Genomic DNA, 12,815 nt, shown 5'->3' with positions numbered 1-12,815 from the left:
CATTATTTTTTCTAGATAAAATTATTGATTAATATGACCTTAGAACTAACTACACAGGGAGGTAAAAATTCTATTTCAATCATTACTGAAGCTTATTCCCTCTGAATGACCTCAGTCCAAACATTTTTCACAGTCCATACCATTTGGGGAGAACCCCTCGAGTTTTCATGCCTAGAATCTAGTTTTCGAGAAGCTGTCCTAAGCCCTTCCCTTTGGAGAGACTCCAGGTTTGTGGGAGAAAAAATTGACACAGTGTGGTGTAATTCTCAATGTGGAGGAGAGGAATATTTAAGACAATTAATTTGTAATTGGGAAATTACATGTGAAAGGAGGTAATGTTTCTATGCTTTATTTGAACTGGTAAAATGTCAATCAACACAAGTAGACTTGTGATAAGTTTTGCATACAGAACGTAATACCTGGAGCGACCATTGAAAGTGCTGTTATCAATATATATGCTCTACAAGAATACAGGTAAATCAAAATGGAATTCAACACTGTAGCAAGATTAGTGCCCAGATAAAAAGTAAATATTTTAGGGTAATTCATCAAGAACTTTAAGATAACTTTGCTAGTAGTTTCCACCTCTCTTAGGCACTTTGGCTGCTCTTTCAACAATGCTAATTGTGTGCCAAACTTTGTCTACTACTACAGATTAAGATAAGTTGGTTGATACATATCTAGCACAATGCATCTCTATTTTCTACTTATTGGTTGTACTCACATCCAATAATATATTTCAAACTGATTTTTTTTAAATGTAGAAACTGAAATGGTAACTATTAAGTTGTTAACATTTGTTTTTAATTTTTTAATTTAATTTTTATTTTATATTGGAATATAGTTGGTTTACAATGTTGTGTTAGTTTCAGGTATACAGCAAAGTGATTCAGTTATACATATACATATATCCATTCTTTTTCAGATCCTTTTTCCATTTAGGTTATTACAGAACATTGAGTAGAGTTCCCTGTGCTATACAGTAGGTCCTTGTTGATTATCTATTTTATATATACAGTAGTGTGTATATGTTAATCCCAAGCTCCTAATTTATCCCTCCCCTACCAACAATTGTGTTTTAGAAATCCCATTGTTAACTTCTACCTATACCTCGAGTGTGGGTAGCTGATGTTGATACCAGTCAGTCCTTTTTTACTAACTCATTTTTTTAGATTTACAAAGGAAAAGAGTCTCCCATTGAGATGGATCTTTTTTTTAAGTCCATCTGGTTGTTATGTGTCTCAGTTCATTTATGATGAATGTCTTTTGGCTCCTTCCATTAATAAATTTTGATGCTTCTTAGTATATGCTTTACATGATTTGCTTTCACTTTTCCCGCAGATAGCTACTATGAGATAATAGGTACACAACAGGGCCTATGAAAATGGGAAAGTTCTTGGAAAATGAAGTTCCCAGCAATGTCAACAGAACTGGTCAAGAATGGAGAATCAGATCAAGGAACCAACAGGCAAATCATCTAACAGAACAATGTATTTTTAGGGGACAACAGTCAAGATGGTAGGGTGGAGGGTGGTAGAAAATTCTTAATTGACTAACATAAGTGATGCTTTAGCATCGAGATTTGACAAGTATTTAAAGCTATCTCTAGGTTTTGGGGACACCGCCTTATCCCTGGGGAAGTTTTCACCTGCAGTTGCCTCAGTGTAGCCAAATGTACATCTATTTTGGTAGGTTACTTAGGGGTCCTCTTTTATCTGCTGAGTATTCAGTGTTAGGCCCAGGGGTCTTCTGCTCATTCTTGCATCGTACCACATGTTTCCACAGTAAGCACTTAGGTATTCTTTACCCCAACAAACACCTCTAATGTTGGAGCATTGTTCCAAATGCAGCCAACCCTCCTTGTACCTTTGTCAGAAGAGTGAGCCAGACACACATTTCTACCAGGTGAAATTCCAGCCTGAGATAGGCACTGGTCCTCTGTGTCCAATAACCTCAGATCCTCCGAGTGGTCCTCTTGAGGTGTCTTTAGATTTTAGATGAGAGACAGACACCTGTCACCTCCTATGGGTGATTGGAGGGGATTGGACCTGGAAAAAGCCACAGCCCTCAACAACAACAATCTGTTTACCTCAATTCTTTACCCCATATCTTTCATCTCTTTTACAGTCTGTAGGTGTATGGACAGCTGAGGCCACAAAAGTAGTTTTCAGATAGCTATTTGCAAGCTCTGCATGATGACCTTGCATCTTACCTTGGAAGGTGGTATCCATTTTATTCATTTATTGATTAATTTATCAAAAATTACCTTTAATATTTTGGAGATAATTATAGACTAAATACAGTTATAAGAAATAATAAAGAGGCATCCCATATATACTTCACACATTTTCTTCAAGGATAACATTTTGCATAAATATAGTATAGTGTCAAAACCGGGAAATAAACATTGATATCACCTACCAACTTTATTCAGATTCCATCAGATTTACATGCACTCATTTGTGTGTGTGTTAAATATGTTTAGTTCTGTACAATCTTATCACAAGTGTAGATTCCTATGAGTGCCACCACAGTCCAGATACAGAATATTTCCATCACAGGGATCCCTCATGCTACCTTTTTATAGCTACAATCATTAATGTCTCTCCCTACCTTTCTGTATAAGTTAGGGTTCTCCAGAGAAACATAAACAATAGTGTAAATACACACACATATAGAAAGGTACATACTACCAGGCTCGTAGATCCTTCAAATGCCCCCACCCCTATTCCTCCAGTGGACCCTATAGCCTGTAGAGAGGGAGTAGGTGAAATTCCCTCTGATGCCTGGTATATAGTTGGGTCTAAGACACCCACATGGATTGCAGCTGCTATTCAGCCCAACACATACCATGTGGTTGGAAAAAAGAAGGAATTGCAGCAGCCAGTGGGCTGAACTCAGAGAGGTTTGATTGGTGATCAGTCCAGCCCAGGACATTGACCCTTTGCATTAACAGTTAGGCTGTTCTAAAGGGATTAACTTTTTGACTTGGACAATGAGAAACTCAGGGGTGGATGATCATGAATAAGCCCTGTGGGGTCAAAATATGTGGAAAGATGGTTGGGTTATCTTGCAAGAGACTGAGACAGTCCTCACTGTTTCAACCCACTGGTTCATCCCAGCCTTAAGCTGTGTATCGACCCTACCAACTTATACTTCAGCAAATACAACAGGTTAGGTACATAGAAAATCAGCCAGCACAGTGCCTGGTTACAATGGTGTATTGTCAAGGATGCTGGATTGCCCTTGAAATACACTGACCTTGTTAATGCAGTAACAGAATGTCCTGTATATTCTACTTAATGCCCAAGGCAACTGCCAAATGAGTCTGGCACCACTCACCAGAGTTCCCAACCCGTGAGAAATTGGAAAATTGATTATATTGGCCCCCTCCCTCTGAGTGAGGGTTCTAAATATGCCCTGGCTTGTAGGGATGCTATATCTGGCCTAACCCAAGCTTTGCTCTGTTGTTGGACAAACCAGGCTGCCACCATCATGGGATTAGAGAAACTGAGTACAATGTACCAATACCCTGGTGGAATCGACAGTGATTGTGGGTCACATATTAAAGGTCATGCTGCGCAAGACTGGGCAAAAGAACATGACATTGAATGGAGGCTCCATCTCTCCCATAATCTGAAAGCAGCAGGGTTGGTAGAAAGGAAGAATGGAATATCAAAGCAGCAGCTTAAATGACTAACAGGTAAAACTACCTTGGCCAGTGGACTAAGGTATTATCCCCTGCTTAATACATTTAAATGAGCAACTAGTAGGGCCTACTGCTCCATATGCCAGACTGGGACCCCTGTTGAGACACCCAACACTATAAAGTTATGGAAGTCATGGGAAACAACCATTGCCCCTTTTCTCACAGTAGATCAACACACTATGCTGCTGAGAACACCATGTCCCATCGTGCCTTGGGAAAGGTATTATCTACTGGAATTTGTAATGGGACAGTCCATTGGGATGGATGAGTTACTATGCACCCCTGTTTAAGGAGTTATGACTCAGTCTCCACTGGGGTCTTGTCCAGCTACAAGCTGATGCTGTTGAAATTCACTACACTTGGAATAGAACACTCACCATTGAAAGAGGGGGTCTTGGTCTGGCATATCCCACCTCCAGTCCATCTCCTTACACTTGACAGTGCTGCCTACCTCCACCAACGTGTGTAATATGCACAAACAAGTCATGTTCCTAAAGTGCCACCTCCCTCTCCTCGAGGACAGGTGGACATGCTCTGTTTCCCACTGGTATGATTACTTGGCAATCATCTTTATTCCCTCCACTGGCCTGGAGGACATTATAACCGTTACTAAATCCACCCAGCAAGCCTTGAATGAGAACCAGCAAAGCCTGTCCTTACTGAACACCGAAATGTCTCTAATGAGAAAAGCTGCCCTCCAAAACTGAATGGCCTTGGACATTATCACTGCCTCACAAAGAGGCACTTGTGCCAGTATCCAAACAGACTGTCGTGTGTCCAGACCTGAGGAGTCTGCTCATATATCGTCTTTATTAAATCAAATGAGGGTGAAAGTGAATTTCCTGAATGATCCAACCCCCAGTCTAGGGGACTTAGTAAATCAGTGGTTTTGTCATGAGGCTCTTGGTGGGAAAAATTGTTACTCATTTTGCACGTGCCTATATTTGCATGTGCCTATATTGTTGCTGTGCAATCTGCCTCCAGTGCAGCCAGAGAGCTGCCAAATGTGCCACCTCCATTTTAATAAAACCCCTTGCTGACTGTTCAGGGCACATTGCAGGAAAGGGAACATGTGAGATTGTATGGGCCAGTCACAAGGGGCAGAGTTTTGAAGGAGGTTATTGAGAAGACGTGACCACTAGTTGACCCTTGAGCTGGACCCCAGGCAATCGAATGCTCCTTACCCAGCCTCCTGTTCTTGGAATGTATGTTCTGCCCACCATTTCCACACAGCCTTGAAAAAGGTAATATGTTGTTGAGACCATCTGGACTGTTAACAGCACTGAACCTGGTTAAGGCCTCTATATAACTTTTAAGATTCTAGTAGGCGGGTGCAAAGACCTACTTGTCTTGTAGCCACCCAAGGCAAGCATAGTAAGTAAGTTCCCTTGTTTCTCAAAACTGATACCTACCAATCTGGAGTTGTTTGTGCCTTTTTCCTTAGTCTCTTCTTGCCCTTAGTGTACAGGACCAGTTTGAGATTATACCTGGGGAATTCTCGAGGTTTCAAACAAACATTTATTTTTTAGTAGTTGTAAAATATCTTTATTTCATACTCTTCTTTAAAAAAATAGTATTTTTATTTAGTGTATAATTTTAGGTTCTCAGTAATTTTACCTTAGCAATTTCTATTTTACATTGACTTCTGGCATCCATTGTATTTTGAAAAGGTAGCTGGAATATTGTTCTTTGTAGGGAATTTGTCTTTTCTCTCTGGATGTTTTTAATAATTTTTATTTGTCTTTGGTGCTTTGCAGCTTGAATATAATGTGTTAAGTACAAACTTATTTTTATTATTATATTGGGAACTGACATCTCCCTCAATATTGAGGAGTGTTTTTCTTAATTTTGAAAATTCTAAGCCATTACCTCTCCAAATATGTTTCTGTTTTTTATACTTTTTGCAACTTTCTGGAATCCTAATTTAGTTCTAAGTTAGACTTTTCTATTAACTTCTAGGTTTCTTAACTTCATACACATATTGCTGTTTCTTTAACTCTGCTTCAGATTTATCTTTCAATCTACTAAGTATACAGTTTGTTATTTAACACTTGCATATAATTTTTAATAGCAATTATTTTATTTTTCTTTTTAGAATTTCTATTTTTTTTCAAACCTTCTTAGTCATTCTTGATAGTCCCTCTTTATGTGTTTTGTTCTTTCATTTCTTTATGTATTGTGATATACATGTATATATATCACACTTTTATTGTTTCTAATAATTCAATATCATATTACTGAGGTCTGATTTTGCATTCATTGCATTTCTGATTCTCTCTAAAGCCTTATCTTAATAATTTTTTAAAAAATTTCGTTTGAATTCACGTTTATTAAAACTTTGTGGGAATCCTTTAAAATCTGGTTTAAGAATGTAGTACTCCATGGAGAAATTTTATTTCCTTTTGCTAAGTGCCTAGGAACACTTTACTTTAAATTTAAATTAACTTAAAGTTCCTTACTTGTAGCCTCTTACTTCACAGAGTTAGTGTAAATCTGAGTAATCATTTCCAAAGACAGGAGGGTGAGTCTAATTCCCCTGAAGTCTCAAATGAGAATTTCCTTCTCTACCCAGAGCCACAGCTGATACAAATCTTTTTCCTACATCTGTCTTGGATGTTTTCTACTTGAACCTTTTCACTGAGAGTATACTCATTTGAGTTCTAGCTTCATGGGAAGTTCCCCAGTCTGACTTTATTTCCTGCCCCTCATAATCATGATGATTGTAGCTGAAGCTCTGTCACCATGGATTTATAGATGGCTCAGCTAAACAAAGGCTTTCGCTCTTGGCCACTTCCCTGAAGGTCTTCTCTTTTATTCTGGCCTCAGAGTGACACCCTCATGTTTTAAATATTTAATCCAGCATTTGCTGGTTTTGTTTTTGTAACAGGGATGTTTCAGTGTGTTGGACTGTTATTATCAGAAGTTAATACTTACTACATAAAACTTAATTTTCAGACTCCTAAAATACAACTTATATTTAATACAAACATTAATCAATCAATTAACAGCAGTTAAACATTCATATATTATTCTATCATTATAAGGAATTAATGCTATGTGTAAAATTCTTAGTGTAACTTCAGGAATACAATAAATGCTGGAAAATGTCAATTATTATTATTAGAATAACACACAATATGAAAGACACAATTTTGGACCTCAGGGAGCATATATGCTGTAATAAAATAAAAGGTTAAGATATAAATATTATATGTTGATTGCAATTCTAGAAAAATAATGAATATATATAGTTTTAATATGTACCTTTTCACATGAAAAATATTTATTTGACATAATATATACATATATAAACTCTTAAGAAAACCTTCTCCTTTATGATTTTTCAGGATTACCCATTTTTGAAAATGAACACATCACTTTTTTTCCATCAGCAAGTTACTAGAGTTTGTTGATACTTTTTGAGAATTTACAACTATATTTTGCTTTCATCCTTGATTAAGTCAAGTTTCTGCCAAGCATGATGCAGCTCAACATTTCATTTTTTTCCTCCCTCTTCCTCCCATCCTCCCTCCCTCCCTGTCTTCCTTCCTTCCTTCCTTCCTGCCTCTCTTTCTTTCTTCCTTTCTTTCTTTTTCTTTCTTTCTTTCTTTCTTTCTTTCTTCTTTCTTTCTTCTTTCTTTCTTTCTTTCTTTCTTTCTTCTTTCTTCTTTCTTTCTTTCTTTCTTTCTTTCTTTCTTTCTTCTTTCTTTCTTTCTTTCTTTGTTTTCTCTTTCTTTCTACAGAATTTAGAAACAGTAGATAACTTACCTACTATCTTTTTATGTATGTTACAAAAGTAGTTTTTTATTTCTTACTTATTGATCTCTGTATTATTATTGCTGTATATTGTATCACAACCTATGCTATAAATCACAACAACTACACTCTTATTATTTTTGTTAAAACAGTCAACTACATTTTAAGGTTATTTAAATAATGAAAAATAAATCTAATATTTACTTACAGAGTTATCATTTCCTATGAGCTTCATTCTTTCAGAAAACCATTTTTTAAATCCAGTATCATTTCTCTTGTGCCTGAAGGACTTCTTTTTACATTTCTTTTAGTGTGAGTTTGCTGGTGATGAATTTTTTCAATTTTGTATGTCTCAAAAGCCTCTTTGCTTTCATTTTTGAAGGAAATTTCCATAAGTATAAAATTCTAGATTGACAGTTTTTTTTAAGTACTTTGATTTTACTGCTTTATTGTCTTTTCATTTACATTGTTTTTGACAAGAAATCTGTGCTCTTCCTTATCTTTATTCCACTGTAATGTGTCTTTTTCCTTTCTGTATGCTTTTAAAATGTTCTCTTTATTACATGTTATGTGCAATTTGATTATGATATACCTTTGTGTAGTTGCCTTTATATATTTCTCATGTTTGAGGTTTGCCGAGATTCTTAGTTCTTTTGGTTTATAGTTTTTATCAGGTTTGAGAAATTTGGAGCCAATATTTCTTGTAATTTTTTCTTCCACCCTTTCTCCTTTCTTCAGGTATTCTAATTGTACATATATTAGACTGCTTGATCTTGTCCCACTGTTCAGGCTTTCTTCTGCAATTTTTAATCTTCTCTTAATTTCATCCAGTGATATTTTATCCCAGACATTTTTGTGTTATTTTCTAGAATGGTGATTTGGGTCCTTTGAAAAAATACATTCTGTGCTAAATATGTTCAATATTTTGGAATGTATGCAATATAATTATACTGTCTTAATCCTTTGTCCTCTGATTCTAAGATCTACCAGCTCTGTGCAATTTTTAATTGATTGATTTTTCTCCTCCTTATATTTCAAGCATTTCTGCTTCATTGCATGCCAGGTAATTTATTATTATATGCCAGTCTTTGTGAATTTTACTTTATTAGATTCTGGATCGAGTTTTGTTCTTGGACAATGTGTCAGAGTCCTTAGAACAGGCAGAGTTTCAATGATCCTCTAGGAAAACACAGAGGGCTCAACATATAGTCATACGCATGCCTATAATTTATCATGAGGAAAGGATAAAAAGCAAAACCAGCAAAGGAGAAATGCATATGGGGCAAAGTTTGAAGGAAACCAGGGCCAAGCTTTCAAGGGTTCTCCCAGAGTGGAATCACAAAGGATATTCATAAAGCCCCCAGCAATGAGTTGTGACAACATGTTCCCAACCAGGGAAGTACCTCCAGTCTGTCAAGGACTCAAATCCCATAGTCCTAGAGGGAAAGAATATGTGCAGCCTAAGTCATGTTTTTGTTTAACCAGTTTAGGCACAGTGAGTCACTTTTATCAGTTTATGATAGGAACTTTCCGCAGACCTAAGCTCCCAGATGCCAGTCGATGCCAACCTTGCATGCAGGTCGATTGCTATGTTAACTCTTGTCTACACATGCTATTGAGTTACTCAGAAACAGCTTCATTCCTTCCATTCTTGATTTGAATTTTGCTAGGTGGGGCTGGAGAACTCTTTTGTTTTGTGGTTAATTATTTCCCACTACTGAAGCAAGACACTTTGAGTACTTTATCCAACAGTGCATAAATTGTAGGTTTTAGAGTCTGGCTTGTAGGAATAGGCACTATTCCACAGACTGGTGAGCCTCAGGTTTAGTTCCCTCTTATTCTTGTGGGTGTTTCTTTGCCAGCCGTACATAGTATTGATCAGGACTGCTGAAAACTCAAAAGAAATACTCTATAGGTGTCCTAATTTCTCTCTCTGTGCAATTCTTTCTTTGTTGGTACTCTGTTCTATGGACTCAGGTCCCTTTGTTCTCCCCAGACTCTGAGGTTTATCTCTTCAATCAGAAAGTCCTGCAGGCTGTGCCTGTCCCCCTGCTTGTGACTCAGACTGAAATCTCTCTCCATGTAGTAAGGCTTAGCAATCTGAACGTTTCTTTTGTTTATTTTCTTTCTCTCAGAGATCACTATCTTCTATTGCCAGATGTCTAAAGTCTTGAAAATTTTGTTTCACATACTTAGCATGTTAGTTATTTTGGGGCTGAAGGATAAATCTTGTCCCTATTATTCTATCTTGGCCAGAAGCTAAGATTTCTCAGGAAACATGAATTTAAATAGTTACATGTCATGGTATAGTATAAAGAAGATATATTTAAATAGCCGCATTTTGAGGTCTATTACCAGGTTAGCCTCCAGTTACTCCTTTCTCTTTATCAGATTTTCTTCCTTTTTTTACCCTTGAAGGTTCCCATTCTCAGTCATCTGAACATTTTTTAGCTGTGCTACTTCTTATTTTGTTCTCTATATTTGAATGTCTTGAGAGTTTTTGCTCAGAATATATAATTTTTTTTTTACTTATACCATCCAACAAGGCTAGACTACCACCTTCTCTGTCCTACCTTTGTCTTGTTGCCTCCTTTTAATCTTAATTATGAATCAGGTCAGGTACTAATTTCTTAGGAAGAATTTCTTGATGATCCTTCCTATTCAACTCACTCAACAAAGGTCACAACCCTTCTTGGCTTTCTCACAAGGCATTGGACTCTATGATTACATCTAAAATGATTTATAATGCTTTTTTTCCCCTTTGACTTCTTTTCTTTGAATGTGAGTCTCTCGTGGAAACAAATTCTGTCTTCTTTTGTTATTTATGTCATAAATCCCAGCTCTGGGGATGATTTCTAATAGTTGATTAATAAATGTTTGTTAAAATCATGAAATTATGAACTGAGCTAGCTCTAAAAAACGTTTTCTATCTTCTAACATAACTTACTTTATAAATAAAAATGATTGAGGTCCAGTGAAAACAACAGTGCAGTTTTGTTAAGCATCCACAGAAAGATGCTTTAGGGCTACAGGAACATGGGGCTAAGCTCCTTGGTCAGGATGGACCAGTGAAGGTAGTAAGGATCAGGGGTAAGCACAAAGCTGGCAGATATAACTGACATGAAGCAAGAAGAGGTGAAAATGTACATAGTTCGAGGGCACATGGTGTTGGCAAAAATAAAAAGGCACAATTCTTTGCCTTATAAATTCTTAACCTTAATTTATTTTATATCCCCTTAATGACACTACAGAAGAAATAGGAAAATCTAAGTCATGTATTTTAGAATGAATACAAATAATAATTATAATAATAATAGTAGTAGCTAACATTTATTGCACATTTACTCATGAACTATATGTTAAGCGCCCTCCTAAGAATTTGACGCACATAACCTCCTTTAAGCCTCACAGTAAGCTCTGAGGTAGATGCTTTTGCATCCACATTTTCAAGATGAGGAAGAGAGACTCAAAGAGATTAACAAGGGGCTTCCCTGGTGGCGCAGTGGTTGAGAGTCCACCTGCCGATGCAGGGGACACAGGTTCATGCCCCGGTTCGGGAAGATCCCACATGCCGTGGAGCGGCTGGGTCAGTGAGCCATGGCCGCTGAGCCTGCACGTCCGGAGCCTGTGCTCTGCAATGGTAGAGGCCACAACAGTGAGAGGCCCACATATCACACACACACACACACACACACACACACACACACAAAGAGATTAACAAGCTGTCCTGTGTTCATGCAGCTAGTAAATGTCAAAGCCAAGATGAGGATTTTTGAGGTCAGTGGTCTTAACCATTAGTTTATAATAGTCATGACTCTCACTAACTCTTGATAGAAATCCCAGATCAAACTTCCTTGAGCAAAAACTAAAACTAAAACACAAAAAAGGAAAGTTTTTCAAATCCAGGATTATTTTAGCTTCTCACAGTTCAATTCAGAGCCTCAATGATGCAATCAGGATTCAATTTAAAAAAAAATCTAACAAGTCTTTCTCTTGTTTCCCTCTCTTTTTTAAGATACACACAAACCATAATTCCTTCATGTAGTTTAGTCCTTCATGCAGCTAGATCCCATTGATAGAAAAATAGAAATTTTTTCTTCACCAACAGTGTGGGTAAAATAGCTAATTTTTTCACCAAAAAAAATTATCTCCTTCCATTGTGTAATGTAGTTATAGATAATTTTTCTTTCTTTCTTTCTTTTTTTTTCAGATCAACAGTTTCAATGTAAAAGCATGTGACTGAATTCTAGCCAGTGGATTTGGGAGACAGCTCATATAGGCCATTTCTAGGTCTGGCCCTTTGAAATCTCCCATATAATCCTCTGTACTCTCTTTTTACCAGTGGGTGTTGCCTCAGAATGACACTGAAAAGCACATTTGATGATGAAATAGCTTGCCTTAGCCTATTTTCCTGAATGTCTATGTGAAATATAATACCATCTTCATCTTTCACCTATTTGTTTGGGTAAGAAATAACTTATTTTTAAAAGCCATTGTTAAAAGTTAGTGTTACTTAAACAACAGAATAGTTTTTGGTTTGACTTTTAGGCCTAAATTTATTAATTTGTCCATGCCTGAAATTTGGCTAAGTGGAATTGCTACTGTGATTAACTTAAGTATTGAGGTCACCCTTTGCGTTAGAGCAGACTCAAATCTACCTAAGTTGCTTGGACTCAGAATTGAAGAAGGGGGATCATTTACTATAGATATACTGTAGTTTTTGTTGTTGTTGTTTTTATAACCAGGAAAAATAAACCACAACAAAGTGGTAGATTATATCTACTATAATTTTTGATAAGAAGTTCATCAAATAAGTCATATTTTAAGTTTATAGCCTTCATGGCTTATTGACACATACTATCTCATTTTGTCATATGTCCTTGTGAATTGTGTAATATAGGTCATCTTATCCCCATTTTACAGTTGAGGACAGAGTTGAGGAATGTTTAAGATACTTTTGTTTACTAAGTGTCTCTGAATTTGAGGGCAGATAGGTTTTTAATTCATTTAAGGTTGTATGTGATTGAGATAAAAGAAGTGATACTAAATAGGAAATAGTTGAAATCTCTACTCACTTACTTCTTCTTCTATGGAGAAAGAAGTTTTGTTTCCTGTCTCCTCCATTTGCTTGCTTACAGTATTCAGGTAACTGGTAAAGGTGAAAAGTAAACAAAGGATAAAAATGATGAAGAAATGAGGAAGAGGAGGAAGTATAAAAAGAAAGTGAAAGAAAGAGGTAGAGTGGGAAGTGGGAGAGGAGTGTACAACACGGAAAAAGAGAACAAATGAGAGCAGAAGTATGGGGAGGGATTTTGGTGGTTTAGAATGAGGGAAGAGAAAAGGCAGCTGC

The sequence above is a fragment of the Phocoena sinus genome, chromosome 18 (assembly GCF_008692025.1).
Source record: "Phocoena sinus isolate mPhoSin1 chromosome 18, mPhoSin1.pri, whole genome shotgun sequence".
Taxonomy (NCBI): domain Eukaryota; kingdom Metazoa; phylum Chordata; class Mammalia; order Artiodactyla; family Phocoenidae; genus Phocoena; species Phocoena sinus.
Note: the sequence above shows the minus strand (reverse complement) of the source record.